This window comes from Macrobrachium rosenbergii, chromosome 1, assembly GCF_040412425.1.
Source record: "Macrobrachium rosenbergii isolate ZJJX-2024 chromosome 1, ASM4041242v1, whole genome shotgun sequence".
Taxonomy (NCBI): Eukaryota; Metazoa; Arthropoda; class Malacostraca; order Decapoda; family Palaemonidae; genus Macrobrachium; species Macrobrachium rosenbergii.
The window spans coordinates 1,416,159-1,436,158 of NC_089741.1; the positions used below are offsets into that span (position 1 = coordinate 1,416,159).

Below are 20,000 nucleotides of genomic sequence, written 5' to 3' on the forward strand. Positions count from 1 at the left end.
AACAGGACCGAGGAACAATTAAACCTAGGATAAAAGGTTTCACTTGCTAAGAGATTTAGAACCAAGTTTAATTTCTCCAAAAATCTGGGCAAATGCACAGCGTATGTTTCCTGCCTCTAAAAAGAAAGTCTGGAAAGAACTCTTAAAAGCATTTTTGGATTCTGTCGCTTACATTCTCTCATCCTTTTCAACACGAAAAGCCTTAAGACCAAATCTTTATTATGAAGTTCTTAACAAGAGTCAACGCCAAGAATACAAAAAATTTTGAGTATAATTACGCACATACAGGCATCAGAGCTTTCCTTAAAGCAATTAAGGTATGAGGTACATAATTAAATCTTGTACTTGAAGAGGGACTTCTCAATCCAGTTTCTGCATAACAGCACTCAACAAACATGAGATGCGAGTTCCTAGGTTACACACACACACACACACACACACACACACACACACACACACACACACATATATATATATATATATATATATATATATATATATATATATATATATATATATACACACACACACACACACACACACACACACACACACACATATATATATATATATATATATATATATATATATATATATATATATATATATGTGTGTGTGTGTGTGTGTGTGTGTGTGTGTGTGTGTGTGTGTTATTCTATAAGCCAGCCATCTCGCTTGAAGATAGATGTGACTGAGTGAATATAGAATTGTCTGGTAAATCAGGGGTCAATGGTTCATATCCCTAAGGAGAGGATTTGTTTTTGTCTGGCCTAAAATAAATTCAGAGCATCAACGGCAAGCTTCATAAAGGCCATCCCCACCTAGAGTCAGACTCTTTTCCAGGGCGTTTCATGCACCGTTCAGCTAATGTCCCGAAAAAAGGAAGGCTTCAAAAAGAGATATATGCTAAGTCTAGTAACTGTGTCAATCGAGCATTTATTTTGCTGCAAATGCTATTTTTTAAGATAATATGGCTGATATTCAGTGTCACGTGCAATATTTGAAACATCAGCCTCTGACATATATGTACAACGTGGAAAATCTGATGAGAATAATTGACTTCATAACTATGGCCTAGGCCTGCAAGTCTAAAAGTTTTATTATCGTACCCCGACAACCTACAGGTCAACTGTGGCTCCCATTGCTTAACAGTAGCTTACCAAGGTTCGAAAGTGAAGTACCAAAAGCGTGGACGGGGTTACACTGACACTGCATGCAGAGATCATCTAGTGAGGTGTCACCCTATTCTGGAGACTATAGAGTGGGATGATTTGCTCTCTATAAATGCAAAGGGATAACCTTCAACGGTCCTTAGGCCACCTGCAAAGGAGCAACACTTTCTTGTTCTGTTTGGAGACATTATCGACATTAGCATAACACCAGTATGAAGATGCAGTCATGATGGTTGATTTGGAGAAAGGAAATGGATTCTCGGATTGAAAAGTATTTATACAAAGAGTTACTCAATGACATGCAATTACGGTAATACAAAGTACGTTAGATTCCGGCCTGGACTGGGTTATAAGAGCGCTCACCATCTTTGAAACAGGTTCCAAAAACATATGGTTGATGTTATCAGGCATCCATGACCCTTCCGACAGATGCGTGTACTCTGTCTGTCTAATCAAAGGTCGGATAATTCAAGCGATTAATTAATCAGGCAAACAACACGAATCTGTCACAAAAGTCATGGGTACCAAACAAGAACCTATCTTTTAACTGATAAACATTCCTTATCCTCTGGACGCTTTAGCCTAATGAATTCTATATGCATTAACTGCCTGTAATTTTGAAACTCATTGTATAAATCGTTCTACTGTCTCCGTAGATAGGTACAGATACTACCCGGGTTATAAGGCTCTAGCGTTCTCCATTTTATTTTATTTATATAGCATTTCCTTCTTCACACACATTCACACTAATATGCGGCATGATGCCGTAACAGGTTGTGGGGAAAAAGTGATAAGGAAAAAAGGTGTTTCGTGGTAAACATATTGCTTGCAAAGAATGTAGAATAAAAACAAATAAGAATGTAGGATATGGGTGTTCCAGTTACCGCCCTTTGAAGTTTTACGTGACTGCCCTCTCTTTACATTGCACACCTATCTTACATTGAAGAAAGCCAATCATCAGTATCAGATCAAGCCGTCTTCTCAGTTTGACTTCTTTACATTTCAGTTGTTTCGTACCAAAACAGTGCCTCAAAGTGTTTCCCTTTCATTCATCGTAACATTTTATTCTCTTGCAACTGTATGCCATTATTGTATCATGTTTTCTTTTTTCCTCTGCGTACCATTCTATAAACGGCAATTTATTTTATCCTCACGAGTAAAACTTATGTTAGTTTCTGGAACGGTGTATTCAAGGAATGTGGACATATACAGTATATATATATTAATATATATATGTGCAGTATATGTGTGTATATATATATATATATATATATATATATCGATTTTTATATGACTTCATTTTCAATGTGAAATTACAAGAAAAACCTACATCAGATTTTGTAATGTTATAAGGGTTTAAGGTACCGATGGCATAATACACACACATACACACACACACACACACACACACACATATATATATATATATAATATATATATATATATATATATATATATATATATATATATATATATATATATAATATAATCACATTACCACAGGTGAAAAATAAGAGACGGAGTGTAGGTCCTGATCGGTTTCGACTTTATTTCAAGCCATTGACGAAGGACTGATACAGAAGTCACAAATATATATACTATAACAACAGTACTGACGAACACATGACCGTTTGAGATTACATATCCATGCACCGGTTAGGTGTGGATATGTAGTCTCCTATGGTCGTACATTTATAAGTATTGTCCCCTAAGAGTATACTGTGATTTTTAGCCAAATGAGTTTTGAAGGCCACTACTACCTTGACACCCGCCTGTGGGTGGATCTGTAATCTCAAACGGTTGTGTACGTTTGTCAGTACTGTTTCTGTAGTATGTATATTAGTGACTTCTATGTATCAGTCCTTCGTCAATGACTTGGAAATAAAGTCGAAACCGGTCAGAACCTACACCCTGCCTCTTATTTTTCACCTGTGGTAACATGTGATAAATTAATCACGTACAAAAGTGATTATAATCACACACACACACACACACACACACACACACACATATATATATATATATATATATATATATATATATATATATATATATATATATATATATATATATATATATATATATATATATATATATTAACTTTTATCACATACACAATTGTTCTGTGCATTAGTAGATTTACTAAAGGCCTCATTCAAACTGGATGGTATCTAATTTTTGAATAAAAACTCCATTAGATACCATCCAGTTTGAATGAGGTCCTTTTAGTAAATATATATATATATATATATATATATATATATATATATATATATATATATATATATATATATATATATATATATATATATATATAAAAGGCAATGTCATGAAGTAATGAGAAACAATGGAGTGCTGCAAAGCCTTTCGACTTATAGTCCTATACTTAGCAGACTGAAGAAATATAAAACCAAGTTTACAAAGAAAGCTCATATAAATGACAGATGGGGATCACAAAGGAAAAAATATGTACCTGGAATCCAACACAATTGAAGAATTAGCAGACCTACCAAAACCGGATTAATATTTGAGAAATTTTACAAAGGATCAGGCTCAATGGTTCAGAAGCAGGGACAGGAAAATTAAAAGATTATACAAGGAAGGTGACTGACCACCAAAAAATGTTATTAAAGTACAACTAAATGTGCTAAACCTTCCTACTGTAATCTTGGAGACATTTTATGAAATGTTTTCCACTTCCGTAAACCTCTTCCTTAAGGAGATAATATTAGGGGCAGATTGACTAAACATAAAATAAAAGCATATTAGGCTAAGCGCTGGGACTTATGAGGTTAATCAGCGCTGAAAATATTGTTAAGAATGAAATTTAGTGTTGAAAATAAACATGTACACTATCAACAAAACATTTAAAACAAATCGGTCCTAGAATTAGCCAATGTTTTAGCTTTATATACTGTGTATATATATATATATATATATATATATATATATATATATATATATATATATATATATATATATATATATATATATATATCATAGAATATGTGAACACACACATACATACATACATACATACATATATATATATATATATATATATATATATATATATATATATATATATATATATATATATATATAATTGAAAACTGATAAAACAGAATAAATACTAAATCTACATTTTTTGGTGGATAATATTCAAAATAAATTATTTTTGTGTTAATGTATCTTTGTGGGCCTTTTAATTCCGTATTATAGATAAATACATGCACATACGTAAGTATGTATGGGACTAATGTTGTAATTAATAGCAACTTGCATACAAATACACCTGTAACAGCAAGACTGAATAATTTCATTTACGGGAATTTACAGACGTTATCATAATAAATCCTATTTTTCAATGACAACCCATTTTATAGACATATTTATTTATCGAAATATAATTTCTAGATTATGAATTCCATCTGAAAAACAAAAGCCTTCATGAAAGGAGTCTAATGACTCTGTTTGTTCCTCATCTGCATAAGCAAACTGACCCGACCCCATCTGAGTGAGCCTCCAGTTAAGCCTCTACTTAAGGGGGAAAACTCCTCATCGAACATTTTCTCATAAAGATGAAATGGGAGTAAGGTAAAAATCTATTTCAAATTACTGAAGAAAATTACAAAAGTTACTTCTAAATAATGAAATAAGTACTCGAACTTTCGTGGGCGTTGAAGCATACAACGCAATTCCAAACGAAAAGATCAACCAGAAGTCGCAGCCTAGCAACTCAGTAAAAATGAATTTGGTTGATGAGTCCGTTATTATTAGATGCATTATTATTATTATTATTATTATTATTATTATTATTATTATTATTATTATTATTATTATTATTATTATTATTGTTATTATTATTATTATTATAATTGTTGTTGTTGTTGTTGTTGTTGTTGTTGTTAGTTATTATTATTATCATCATTCAGAAGAAGGAACCTATTCATATGGAACAAGCCGACAGGGGCCACTGACTTGAAATTCAAGCTTCGAAAGAATATGGTGTTCATATGGAAGAAATAGGAGGTAGAGGGAAATACAGAAGAGATCCCATTTATTAAAAAAGAAAAAATAAACTAATATATTAATAAAAGATAAAAAATATATTAAAAGGCAAAGAGAATAGTATTAGGATAGTAATACATTGCATCTTCGCTCTGACGTCTTTAGTTCCAATTACACGACATCCTCTGGGAGGCTGTTCCACAGTACAACGGTGTGAGGAATAAAGGGCCTCTGGAACTGAGAAGTTCGACAGCGAGGCAAATTTACTGCATATTGGCGCTGCTGTTTCAGCGAAGCTGGTTACTCTCGGCAGGAAAAGGGGATCAGGCAGGGATCAATTGAGAATGTGAAGGATCTCTGTTAAAATACAGCTTATGACTGCTAATTTTAGGAAACAGAAACCTACCACAACGAACCATTCTAAGAGAGATAAATCTCTGGCAGAAGCAGACATCCACACAGGAGACCAGTAAAGTAAGCACAAATGACTTAAAACAGTTGCACTAATTTTATCATTGTTATAAATATATGAGACTTTACGAACAATACCTAACGTTCGCGCGGCCTTTGCTGAAACTTTCGTTAAATGTTTCTCAAAAGTAAGATGTGAGTCAAAAGTTACACCTAGAACAGTTAAAGCTTCAGACTCATTCAGCAAAGTTCCATCCACCTGAAGGGGAGGATGAGGTGGAAAATCTGTACAAGAACTGCTAATCAATAGTTTTTTTCGTTTTACTGGAGTTCAGCCTCATAATTATCCCACCGACTACACCATTCACTGATCCGGTCCATGTCCCGACTGAGGCTGAGGGTAGCTTCATTTCTCATAAGTAGAGACTTTACTACACCCACAAGTTTTGCATTATCGGCATATTGAACAATCTTGGTTTCCAAGCCAACAACCAGTCACTTGTATACACTAAAAATAACAGTGGACCAAGAACACTGCCCTCTGGAACTTCAGAAAAAAATAGGTCCTGGTTCACTAAAGATCCCATCAACAGCAACTCGCTGCTGCCTACCTGTAAGAAAATCTTGAAGTAATCCTAAAACATATCCAACCACTCCAAGACTTTGTAATTTACTAAATCGAAAGCAGCATTAAAATCTATTTGAATTACTCTGCACTCAAAACCCCTATCAAGGCTCTCCAGCAAATGGCATGTCAAGTCTCAAAGAGCATTACAGGTACCTAACTGCTTCCTGTAAGCATATTGACTATCAGCTAACAATCCTTTAGATTCCACATACTTATACAGCAGCTTAAAAATAAGTTTTTCAGCAACTTTGGAGAGCACAGGGAGAACAGAAACTGACCTGTAGTTCTTGCAGTCTGCAGGTATGTCACTCGTTGGAACAGGCACTGTATTAATAAGCTTGCATTCATTCGCAAAGATACTACGTCGACATAAAAATCTCTAGAAGCTACTAATCCTGGGAGACAACACACTACAGACTTTTTTAAAAAAACAAAGCGGAGACACCATCAAGATCTTCTCCACTCCAGCTATCAAGATTATCCAGAATTTTCTTAACATCCCGAAAGCGAAATGCAAATTTAGTATGAATAGGTTCATAATGACAAGCATCAGGGAGAGGGACATCCTCAGCTGATTGCTTCGCTTCAAAAGCTCGATGAAGCAGTTCAGCCTTTTCCCTACGGCCAGACAAGCCTGACCCAAAGATAGATGATGCCAACTGGTCCACCACAGATGAGGCTGAGTTATTCCTTCGCGTTTCCTCTTCGAGGAATTATTGTAATTTCCCCTCGGCTGTATGGCAAGTTCTAGTCGCAGCACGGCGAAACTCAACAAAAATGGTGTAATTTTCATGTGAACGATTTCGTCTCCATGAGTTGAATTTGGTCTGTTTGTCATGGGAAGCTCATCTACATGTATCATCAAACAATGGCTGGTCATTTGTCCCGAATTTGATGACCTTTCTCTGGACATACCTCACTAAAATAACCATGTATTAGCTTTCATCTGTGATTGATGGCGAGATATTATTAATGTAATATCTGGGAATATATGTGAGAGTTTTCATGAAACTTAATGAAAATATTCCTTGGATCGCTCCCGATGAGTAATTTTTTGTGGATATAGATGGTGTTCTGAGAATGTCTCTCTGGCAGAAAAAACTTTCATACTCTCGTCGATACTATCAATAGATCACTAAAATGTTTTCACAAAACTGCAACACAATCGTTCTCGAGTTTTCGCGTTATCATTCTAACAAATGTACAGAAGGATAAATGACCCTCATAACATTAATTCTTTGGAGAAGGTCAAACAACCCAAATCATGAATAAGAGGGGAAAAACAAAGACTGTACTGTACAATGATAAGTGAAGACAGTAGGCTTGAAAAGGCTCAATCAACAAGTGGTAAAATCTCACAATCAATCACAGATTATAGCACATATATACAGTATATACCAATGTATGCATCTAAGCATATTTTGCTTACGTACAGTGTCTTGCTCATCGTACTAAACACACACACATATACATACATACATGTGTATATATAAATATATGTATGTATGTATGTGTATATATACATATATATATATATGTATATATATGTATATACTGTGTATATATATATATATATATATATATATATATATATATATATATATATATATATAATTTGAGTACAATACATGAATCGAAATAAAAATAACTACAAAAAACTCCACAAGACCAAGCTTTCCAATAAAAGACAATAAAGACTAACCTTTTAACATAACTATACAAGGAAAACTGTTAGAAGGCCGGCGGTTTACAGCTACAATATATTACCTGAAAGGAAAGGAAACAAAACGTTAATATTCTAAATTAAACGTGTCACATTTATATATAATATATATAATATATATATATATATATATATATATATATATATATATATATATATATATATATATATATACATACATATACACACACATATACTACAGATTACTTTTTGTCAGATACATATGCAATTGTAATAACCACAAAACCCCTCTGAATTTCTCGAATTCTTTGCATTATTTGAATACGCTTGTCACCAAAAAGCCTTAGATCCAAATGCAAGAATATAAAGTAATTCTGATGTCCATAGCGGGATTCGAACCCGCATCCAGAATAACAGAACGGGGTCACGTTGTCGACCTGACCTTCTTGTGGTCAGGTCGGCAACGTGACCTCCTTCTGATATTCTTTGAAGAATTCAAGAAGAGAGCTTTGTGGTAATTAGAATTTTATATATTATATATATACATATACTGTATATGTATATATATTACAAATATCCCATTAATATACGTATTACCATGAGCCCTAGAACAAAAATGAATTTGGTGTGCATATCAAATGAGTCCAAAACGGCCGATGTATGTCCCACTATGCCGGCACATATTCGCTGCAATAACTGTCCGTGTCCACCCCAACTTAAGTCTTATCCTAATTACTGTTTCAGAATTTTTTTTAACGCTCTTACCACCAAAGAAATACATATCGCCCACAGTTCTAATAATTCTTTACAAATTTAGTAAGATACTCAAGATCTAAAGAATAACAACCGGAAACTGTAAGTGTCACAAGTATCTGGAATTCTGTCCAGGAACATATCCTTTAATGAATGATGGTTTTCTCATAAGGCTCTATCTATATCTGACTTAGGCATTCAATCCCATCCCCCGTAACCCTGAAATATGAAGAAATAGTCCTTGAAATATGAAAACAAATTTTACGTAATGGAATAATGCTGATGGTAGGACGAGAATTTTAAAGCCTAACATTGCCATTACTGCAACCATCCTTACATCAACCAATTCCTCATCATTACCATCGAAGATATGGTAAGCAATTTAAATTCTAAGGTCACTTGTATTCAATAACGCGGAAATGAAAGAGTAAACATTTATAAATAGGAATTTCACAAACAGTGTTTGAAAAAAGTTATAATTAGGAAAGCCAAATCTTCATTTTTATTGCAAGAATATTTCATAAATATCTTTTCCTTTGTTAAAATATTTACTCTGCAAATAAACAAAAGATCTTGTTATTTTACCCTGCAGTGAAAGATACTTCTTTACTTGCATTTCATTGCTTAGCATGAAAGGGAACAAATTCAAATCAATGCCATTCGTAACTTATTCATCGGTTCGACATACCTTCCTTAATGGCTGCAAAAGTATAGGGAGAGAGAGAGAGGGAGAATATATTTTGTAGAATCACAAGTTCCCGGGTAAACCACGCTTGGCATCACAGCCAAACCCACCGTATAATCTTGTAGCGGGAAGATGATGAAGAGCCGAGTTTAACTGAGCTTCAAATTAAGCTCACAGAATCATATCTGTGAAGCCATTTTATAATTACAAATAAAAGATGTTGCTCATATAATATTAATCAACTTTATTAATCCATTCACGTGCGAACATGCAAAACTTTTTCACCAAACGCCTTTTGCCCCTTTAGAGGGGAAAACACCAAAGGGGTAGAGCCTTCTGGTTCTCACTAAGTCTTTCTTTAGACATGATAACCGCAGCCTTTTTCACTCCAGCTGACACTTGTACCCATTCATAGGGACCTACCAAATGCAAGTCCAGTGCTCTGCCATTCATAATAACACGTACAAAACACACACATCTACACACTCACACACACACACACACACACACACACACACACACACACACACATATATATATATATATATATATATATATATATATATATATATATATATATATATATAAATCTACACAGAGCAATGTCCATGTTTGGGGAACAGGTTACTCTGTTTAGCTGTTCGTTCCTAATTTTGTGGGTCGGGGGTCTGTTTTTATGTATGTATGTACGTATGTATGTATGTGTGTATATGTATATATATATACAAATACATATATATGTGTGTGTATATTTTAGAGAGAATACTATAGAAACACAGAGAGACTATTATAGAAACTAGTATTGGGACTATCATAAACAATAACACACGTGGTCTTACGGTAATGAATCCTAACCATCCTTCAGAGTTAATCAGTGGTATTCAAGGGCTGAGACAAAACAAAAATTTTACGGCTGTTCCTAGCAGGTAGTAACAGACTGTCTGCAATTCCAACGCCCAAAGGTGAGGGTGAAACGCTATGATAAACTTGTGATAAACAGTTTGCAAACTGCCTGTCATGAACTCGCCATCAAGAGAAAGGAAATGGTGAAATAATAACTGGTGATGGCGAAATGGTGAATGGAGGGAGTGCTAACGAATTTGGTGAAGAGCAAGGTAACCGACACGTCTGGTGAACAATGACGTAGTCGACACGCCCATGAACTGTGATGTATCAATAACGTCACCGCCCAAACACTAAAAAGGGAGAAGGAAGGAGAAGGAGGACAAAGAGAACCGAATATTACCAGTAGGGTGGTTGCGTGGTGTGAAAGTGTAACCCATTTCTCGGTGGACGGGACTTGCAATTTTCACAACTCTCTCGCACTCACTTTTATCCAAGTGCAAGTTTGGACTTGGATTATCTAGTCTCCTCTCGAAGCAGCTAAGTAGTAAATTGTGGAACTTTATACTCCAAAGGGTTAATGAAGAAAAACCCAAAGTTACTTGTCTCAGTAACCCTGACGGTTAAACTATCACCTAAAATGAATTAAGCGTGTTCCTTAGAAGAATAAACCCACAGCGCACTCGGTCCAAGCCAAGTTCTCTCTCTCTCTCTCTCTCTCTCTCTCTCTCTCTCTCTCTCTCTCTCTCTCTCTCTCTCTCTCTCTCTCTATATATATATATATATATATATATATATATATATATATATATATATATATATATATATATATATATATCTTCTTCTTCTTTTAAAGTGCATTTTTCCCATTTTTGTATGGGGTAAGCACGATGCCTTCTTTTGAAGGACTTTTGATTTGGCTTTGGGGTAGACCTGTAGTCTCGATCGGCTGCCCTGCCTGACATCGTATATATATATATATATATATATATATATATATATATATATATATATATATATATATATATATATATATATATATATATATATATATATATATATATATATATATATATATATATATATATATATATATATATATATATATAATGTAGCGTCTGAATTCACAAGTTTACTTTGGAAAACTAAACTAATACAAATGAAGATATGTAAAATGAATACCAGACTCAAAATAAAAAGATGAAAAGTCTTACATATACAAACAACCAAAAGGGGAACTAAAACTTTTCCCCATCAATACCATAACCCATTTCCTGGCTCTCGTGCCGAACACCTGCCATAATGAGTTTCTTATATCGAGAGCACCTGTGCGATAAAATGAGGAACGCGGATGATGCACGCAACACTTTCTTTTCGGGCCTATCAAAACCAATGTGTATTCCCTTTTCCCATCAACAGTTTTATAAACATATTATACGCCGTGATGCAAAGCTTAATTCTTCGCTACTTACGAATGATAATTGGAAACTGTCCTATGAAGAGGCAATAAATAAATTTATTAACGGACTACACATAGGGAAATAGATAATATATACTCAAGATAATTTTAGCACATATTGGACTCATAAAAGATTTCTTGCTGTTGGAAAACGTTGCATATGAAAATAGTCGATCAGCGCCCAAGATTTTGAAAATGAGGATCGGAATATTACTGTTGTGTGTGTGTGTGTGTGTGTGTGTGTGTGTGTGTGTGTGTGTGTGTGTGTGTGTGTGGGTGTATGTATGTGTGTGTGTGTGTGTGTGTATATATATATATATATATGTATGTATGTATATATATAGTATATATGTGTTGTGTATGAATGATGATTGCTATCCCCAACGTCCCATCACTCTCAATTGAAGATGTAAAAATAAATAGCAAATATAACATTTATAATATACTTAAGACCAAATCGTCTCTATATATACGTACACATACACACATACAATAGTGTATATATATACATATACATATATATGCGTATGTATATAATATATGTATGTATATAAACCAAAGGCAACCTAATATTAAAAATATTGACAAAAGGAAGACCGGAAACGTCGAGTCCAGCTATCTTGCAGAGTTCTAGCCATTATCGGTTCCTCCTTTGATTGCAACGTCAGGAAGATTCAGACATGATAAGCGAAGCAGCATCGAGAAGTTAATTAAATGATATCGAAAACTTTTAAATTTCATCTGAAATCAACAAATGCTGCAACACATGTTCACTAAATCTCTCTCTCTCTCTCTCTCTCTCTCTCTCTCTCTCTCTCTCTCTCTCTCTCTCTCTCTGGTACTATAATGGAACTTCCATGACGACTTTCAAATTACTCATTTTCTTACATAGTACCTCACATAAGTTAAACGCAGTAATGAATACCGAAGCATAAAAATAATAAATGTAATCACACTTTTTGAAAGCCAAAAATAATATGACAACAGTTGTTTAAATTTCAAAAAAACAAGCACAACAATTCTCAGTACTTTTAAATAACTCAATTTTATCGCAAGAGTACAGTAATCATCTAAGCCTGACATGATTAATCTTGGGCAATTTACTCGAAAACTGACTTCGTGATTTGCCAAGACCTAACTGTAGCGACATAAAAATGCTAGTACCATGGCATACAAGGTTCGTACAACATGAAACGAATTTAACCAAATTCGCAACTTTTCCTTTCTACCAGGTGAATATATATGTAATCAAGGGGAAAAAGACTCCCAAGGGACTCGGACGCAGATATTGAAAGTCATTAGAGGGCATAGAGGTCGCTTGCGCCAAACCATTAGCCTAAACATCGCAGCCTCTTGTCGTTTTTTGCCTTAAACTTCCTTGCTGCACGGACCAAGTTTTCGAATTCTCTCTTTTTCAGACTTTCAAACAACTCTGCTGGCGCAACATCTGAAAAAAGCATCACGTAAACACAACTGGTGATACACAAGGGCCCACTACGACTTAAGAGATAAACATCATTTAATTTATTCCAACACAAAAAGACTAGAGAGGAATACCTAAAACCAGTCAAAACTGATCAGTTACAAACCATCTTTGTCAGAAGCTTCTCCTTCATCCCCGATGATAAGTTTTCGTTTGCCTCGGTGCGTCTTCAACCATTTTTATCGAAAGCATTTTCCTCCATTAAATCTTTCTTCTCTAAATACTGTACTCCCTCACTTGTCACGCCATCTAATCCTTTGCCTCCCTCTTGACCCTCTATCCTCAGCAGGTTCCAACCGAGCCCTCTCCTTTGTCAGACTTACTGATCTAAAAATCAAATGTAAACAAAATATCTACCAGAAATTACAGAAAATAAAGGTAACAACAGAAATATCTTTACCAAGTATGGCTGTTACATGGCAGTCATAGGTATACAGCATTACAGTATACTTAAATGTACTGAGGAGTCGAATGTCAATATACTCAGTATTAGTATCGCAGGAACTGCTACTAAACTGATATCGCACTGTTACATTCCGAACACTCAAACACCTCCTCCTACTTCCAAGATGATGAAACACCACACTAATGTTGCATCAGATTCGAGGTCTCTGGGACAGCTGGAGAACTTCCCTGTCATGCGAGCGTACTCTTGCCACGTCACCTCCTTCCAGTTATCTTAACAGATACAAATAAATATCAGCTCTTCGAACTACGAGAGATCATTTTCAGAAGTCGTCTATCCTATGATAAACCTAGACCGTAATTCAATGTTCAAGTTCATGTATGTACCTTGCCAATCGTATATAGAAGTATCTTATTACCTTCACCTTTTGTCTCATGCTACATGTGCATATAATCTGTTTTATCCTGCAACTATGAGTCTTAATCTAACCTAATGTTTTGTATTGTTTTAAATTCTTTGTGGCTACGCCTCCTGCCATCTAAATATTGCAGAACAAAGTGGCAAAGCAAGTATGGATACAGAAGGGTAATGTGAAACGAGGTGTGGCTTTCCAAGATCCCCCCAGCGTGTTGTCTTTGACAGAATCTATCTGCAGTATAAGCCCAGTCCAATGACTCCTGGTCTTTTCCTATGAAGCAGCCAGTGACATAGGCATGACAGAAGAAGCAGACCTAATATGATTAGTGCAGCAGCAAATGTATTAAGGAAATGTACATGAACAAAATGAAGACACAGACATACAAAGAGGGAGGACTAGAATTAATACAAAAGGATAAACAGCTAGAACAAATCGAGGAGAGAGAAAAAAAAGAGGGTGTAACGAAATGAACGAGGAAAGAAGGGTTACATCATCTACAGAATGGAGGCACTTTTGTCCCTGTCTGCCACATTTTATAACCTACCAACAGCGACACCTACATACGCTGTATTCCCAACTTCACACCATCCGACCCCAAGAACGTACTGTGGCAAAACTTACACCAGACCCAAAATGTCTGCAGGAGAAAACTTGATTCTGAAGAAGACTATTTAATTGGAATTTTCCAGTTTATCAATCAAGGACAATGCACTTATTCTAAATTACCTGGCACTGCAGAAAATGCCAGATTATTTTTTTTTTATCTTTTATTAGAAAAATGCATTAACGCAGTTTTACAGTTATTTCATAGTATTTACATAATTTTACAATGATAACTTTTCTTCTTACCAGGACTACAATATATTTACACAGTACATACATCAATGCTTAATAAATCAAAGAATTTCTACAATATTTATAACCCTCGTAACAATTCTTATAACCTTCCGAGTAATACTTATATCCTTGCCTAATTTTCTAGATAAGCCCATAGCATTTCATAAAGTTCCTGGTACGAATTTTTATTTTTAAATTTAGTTACTCAAAAACAGTAATTAATGTACTCTTTTGTGAACATTTTATTTATTCTTTCTTTGTAATTATTTTTCAATAGCCACCTATCGTAACAAAATTTGCTCTTAACAAAGTCATCTGTTTCCTCTTTCGTATAACGTTTCTTTGTGCTGACCCAAACAGCATACAAGTACCCTACAATTAATACAGTGGCACTGTTATGATCCTTTTTTGTCCTATACTTGAAACTGAATATAGTGTATTTAAAAAAACTGTCTCTTTATGTTAAAAGTATGAAAGAGCCCCTTCTGAAATACATCAATGCTACTTTTATGTGACTACAAAAATAAAAAGTATGCAACATGTATTCAACATCTTCGTAATTATCACATTTATCACTGTTTCTGACATTTAAAATTTTCAACCGACTGTTGGTCGCCAAGGTCCCATGAGCATATTTAAAAGCAAACTCTCTTTCCATGATACCAATGAAAGGTTTGTTTATGCGCTCCCATACCACTTTCTAATCCAAAAGTGGATACTCTCTTCAGCTTTTGGTGCATTTTCTGGCCTTATAAAATTATAGCAGTCTTTACTGCTCAAGTTAGGAAATTTTTCATAACGACAAACTTTTCTGATTACATCAATTACTACTGAATAAAATGATGCTGACACAAATGAAACCTCATTTATTTCCTTCAAATCCAACAAAAAGCTTATTCTCATCTTCCAATCCAAATTATTTAAACCAACATCCTTTCTAAATAAACAAAGAGTATCTCTGCTTTCAGGATGATAAGTGCCCCTCCAGATATATGGGAAAATATGCATATTCATTTGAGCAATGTACTTTTTTGAGGGAGGCAAGGTGTGAGAAATATACCAAACTTTGGTCAAAATTAGAGAATTAATAATAATAGCCGTCTGGAGAATCGATAATTGTCTTTGACTAAGCATACTTACTGTTATTTCAATATTTTTAGCGACGCGAGACTAATTCTCTTCACACGTAACCTCAAAATCACTGTAATAAACTATACCAAGAACTTTTATACTTTCAACAGTTTTCAGCCAACTAAGAGGGCAGATGTTCCGATATTCCCATTTACCAAAACCAATTATATTAGTTTTGTCCTTATTCAGCTGTGCGCCTGTCGCAAGTTCAAACAATTGTATATCCTTATAATACTCTCTAACTGAATCATCAGTTGACAAAATTATAGATGAATCATCTGCATAACCCTGAAGACATATACTACAGTATTAGGAAGGCTTAGCCCTACTACCTTGTTATTCCTCTTTATTGTCCTGTATAAAGGTTCTTGAAATGTACAATAATATAGGGAACTAACAAACCCATTTACAAAAATACAACGTTCACAATCCTTATACATAATTCTGACTAGGGCCACAGATTCATCTGGTAACCCAAATTTCTCCATTACTTTACAAACAAAATCCATATCAACCCCATCAAAGGCCCTTGGACCAGTCTAAGCTCAAGATTGCCAAGTCTTGACTGTTTTTTTTTTTTTGCAAGCAAGTTACATCTCGAATCGTATTATTAATATTCACATTGACCTTCCTTTCACTGCAAAATATTGTTCTGGGGAGATAATCTTCCCAGTAACACATCTCAATCTGTTTGCTAAAACTTTAGCAAAGATTTTATAGTCAAGATTCAGCAGAGATATGGTCTCCAGTTTTCCACCAACGATAAATCTCCTGTTTTAGCTAATAATTTTATTATACCCAAGTATTGACCATCTGACATATATTTCATAGTGACAATGGATTTGAACACCTCCATAATATCAGACTTTATTATACACCAAAACTTTTTGTAGAATTTTATAGGAAGCCCATCATATCCAGGTGATTTACATACTCTTGATAGCATCGAAAACCTCAACTTCCTCTAAATCTCTACTTAACAAATTTACATCTTCATGGTCCAAAACAGAAGCTAAGAAAATAGTCTTGACTTTTTTCCTGACCTCCGACCATACTAAACAATCTTCCAAAATGCTCCTTAATAAATAAAAACAGAAATTCCTTCTGTGCTTTCTATTATGGAACCATCTGGTTTTTTATGCTAGTAATGCTAGCATGATTTTTCTTTTTTTCGGCACCAAGTAGATGTGCAGATATTTTTTCACCCATTGTAAGGTCATTTAGTTTGGCTCTTATCTTTATACCTTCTAAAATTTCATTCTGGATGTCACAAATCCTATTCTTGATAAGTTTAATAACGTCACAATTTACACCAGTTTTGTAGTTAATGTCATAAAAATGACGTAATCTTGTTTGTAGTAAGTTCAGCAAGCCATACATTTCTTGTGATATCTTTTTACACAATTTGACAAAGAAATTTTTACACTGTAATTTTGCCCAGTCCCACCATACAAGTAGATTATCAAATGCCCCTTCTTTCTGCTTAGACACTGCCATACATACACAGAATTTTCTCCAATTTCATCAGAATCTAAAACCTTCACATTTAACTTCCAATACCCTGTGCAAATTTTATGCGTTAATGTTTAACCTCAAAACAACCATACTATGATCTGAAAAACTTAATTAAACGGTGTCAGCAGATATTATTTTATCAAATAATTTTACAGCATATAGCCTATCTATTCTGGACTCATGGTTTTCACGTATATAAGTGTACTCTGGTATTCTGTTTGAGAATTTGTAATTATCTTTCAAAGTAAGGTTTTTTACAAGAGTACTCATAGACTTAGACAAGACTTTGTTATTATTACTGCAATCTCTTGTGTGCGTTATACAGTCAAGTCACCTCCACAAATTAGATAATCATTATTGTCTCAGGTAGTACAATATTTCATTCAAAAAAAGTCTTTTCTTTCAGCAGATTTACTTGTACCAGATGGAGCATTCACATTTACAATAGAAATAATACATTTACTGTAATATACTATTACACCCACAATTCTACCAAAATAATGTCCATTTCCTTGGTTAAAAGTTTTATACTGGTTTTATTATTTATACAGATCATTGTGCCTCCTTTTATATTGACTGATGGATTAAACACTATACTCGCAAAATTAGTGAAATAACTCAAAATTGAAATATCTTTAACATTATGCTCTTGAATTGGCAGAATGTCAATTTTATAGTACATGATAAGGGACACAACCTTCGTTTGCTTATTTACCTCATTTAAGCCATTAATATTTAAGTTGGCAACTGAAAGAGCCATTATAAAGCCGGAAAAATTAAACAATTACATTTTCTTTTTCTTTGACAACCTACCTCTCCCATTCATTTTTGCTTCATTCCTTTTGCTTTTTAGTGGATTTTCCTTTAGTGAGCCTAAATTTCCCTACAGATTCTAAATCTATATTCCACTGCCCTTCTAACATCATGTCTGAGCCTTTATTCATTATTTTTCGAATCATCTTCAACATCACTCACCTCAGTATCACTCACTTTATTTATCTCTATATCAATATCACATTCTTCAGCAATATCATCCACAGATTCATCATTCCTATACACTGAAGCCGCTACACTAATTTCTTCAAGACCTCCCAGTTCTTCATTTTTATCATCATCAACGGCAGAGAGACTTCCAAGAGTATATATAAGGAGCACGAGGTTCGTCTTGTGGGGAGGCTCCTCCTCATCATCAGTTATTTCCATAACCTGAGAAGCACCTTCGGGTGCACTTTGTATTGCAAAAATGTGACTGTCGCTGTCAGTTTCCTTTATATTGTCATTATTAGTTGTAACATTAAGATCCGAGTCTTGTGATTTATCTTCTATTTCAACTAAATTTCCAGCAACATCATCAACACTTTGGGATAAGGGAACGGTTACAAGTTGTTCTTCTACTGCTTCGCATATATTATCCATCTGGTCCTTTTCAAGGATGCTAGATTCTTCTTTGTCACTGCCCATATTTTCATCACGTGGTTCTTCCGCATTTCCTTCATTATCTTTTGCGTGTTGAATACCAGAAGTTCCATTTCCTTCCGGTGCATCACCCTTATCAGAATCCTTACCGGGCACTGCTGGGAAATCATTCAAATTGAAAATATTTACCTTCGGTTCATTATCCATGTTACAATTATATAACTACCATATGAGAGCCTCTTCCGCATTAGCAACACGTCTTTTTTTGGCCTTTATGTAGAAAAACATTATAACCACATATTTATGGAGGACGGGGTTTTTTTCTTTATTTCCGTTTTCAAAGTGCGTGTTTCATTTAACAGACCACTTGCCCTCCAATGAGAAAAAGTGTTAAGTCTTAGATGGAGGACTTTTCCATCCTGGCTGAAGACACTAGTTAAAAGGGAGTCTTCCAAATCAAATGGTGCATAACGTCTTGATACATAGGTATACACATTGCTCAGATTAACTACTATGAACTTTTCCCCGTTACCAAAATTAAACACTCTGTCTTCATACTCTCGTATAAAGACGTCAAAAACATTAGCCTCAAGAAAGTTCACAGCAGCTCTGTTATTTGATATATTTTGAAATCCTCGTATGTCTCTTTCAATTATTTTCAATTTATTGAATATGACATCATATGCAGAGTCATACTCAGGGGGACAGGAAAACTTTAAACCAACTGAAGTCTTTGGTTTCAGTCTCACATATAAAGGGGTGCGGTTTGCTATAGCCCTCAGGTAGAAAACGTTCCGTTTTCTATGATTACGTCACATGGCCTGAGGCGACCTCGAAGCCCCTGGCCTGGAAAATCCTAAAGCATGGTCTAAGACCATGTCCTAGACGGTAGGGTGTATGCAACAAACAAGTCAACTTGAAACACCAATTAGTTCACTGCCATCATACTCACAAGTTGGAGTCCCATGTCATAAGAAAAAAGAAAAAAAACAAAAAAATACGGCCTAATAATCACAAAATGCGAAGAGCGTTCCAAACAGCGTTTGTAAACCTGCCAGATTATTGAGTTTCCACCGCAGCGAACAAGTAATAAAGAAAAACACCAAAACATCTACTCAACTAACAATGAACAAAATCATCGACTTAAT

At 34.6% G+C, this 20,000-nt stretch overlaps 1 long non-coding RNA gene across 1 annotated transcript in view; it reads right to left on the reverse strand.

The window, feature by feature from the left end:
• LOC136838683 (uncharacterized) overlaps window positions 1-20,000 on the reverse strand; it is a 497,744-nt gene that overhangs the window by 41,882 nt on the left and 435,862 nt on the right. The window contains exon 5 of the long non-coding RNA XR_010853144.1: window positions 7,925-7,989. This is a non-coding gene — a long non-coding RNA (uncharacterized lncRNA). The remainder of the gene's footprint in view (window positions 1-7,924; window positions 7,990-20,000) is intronic.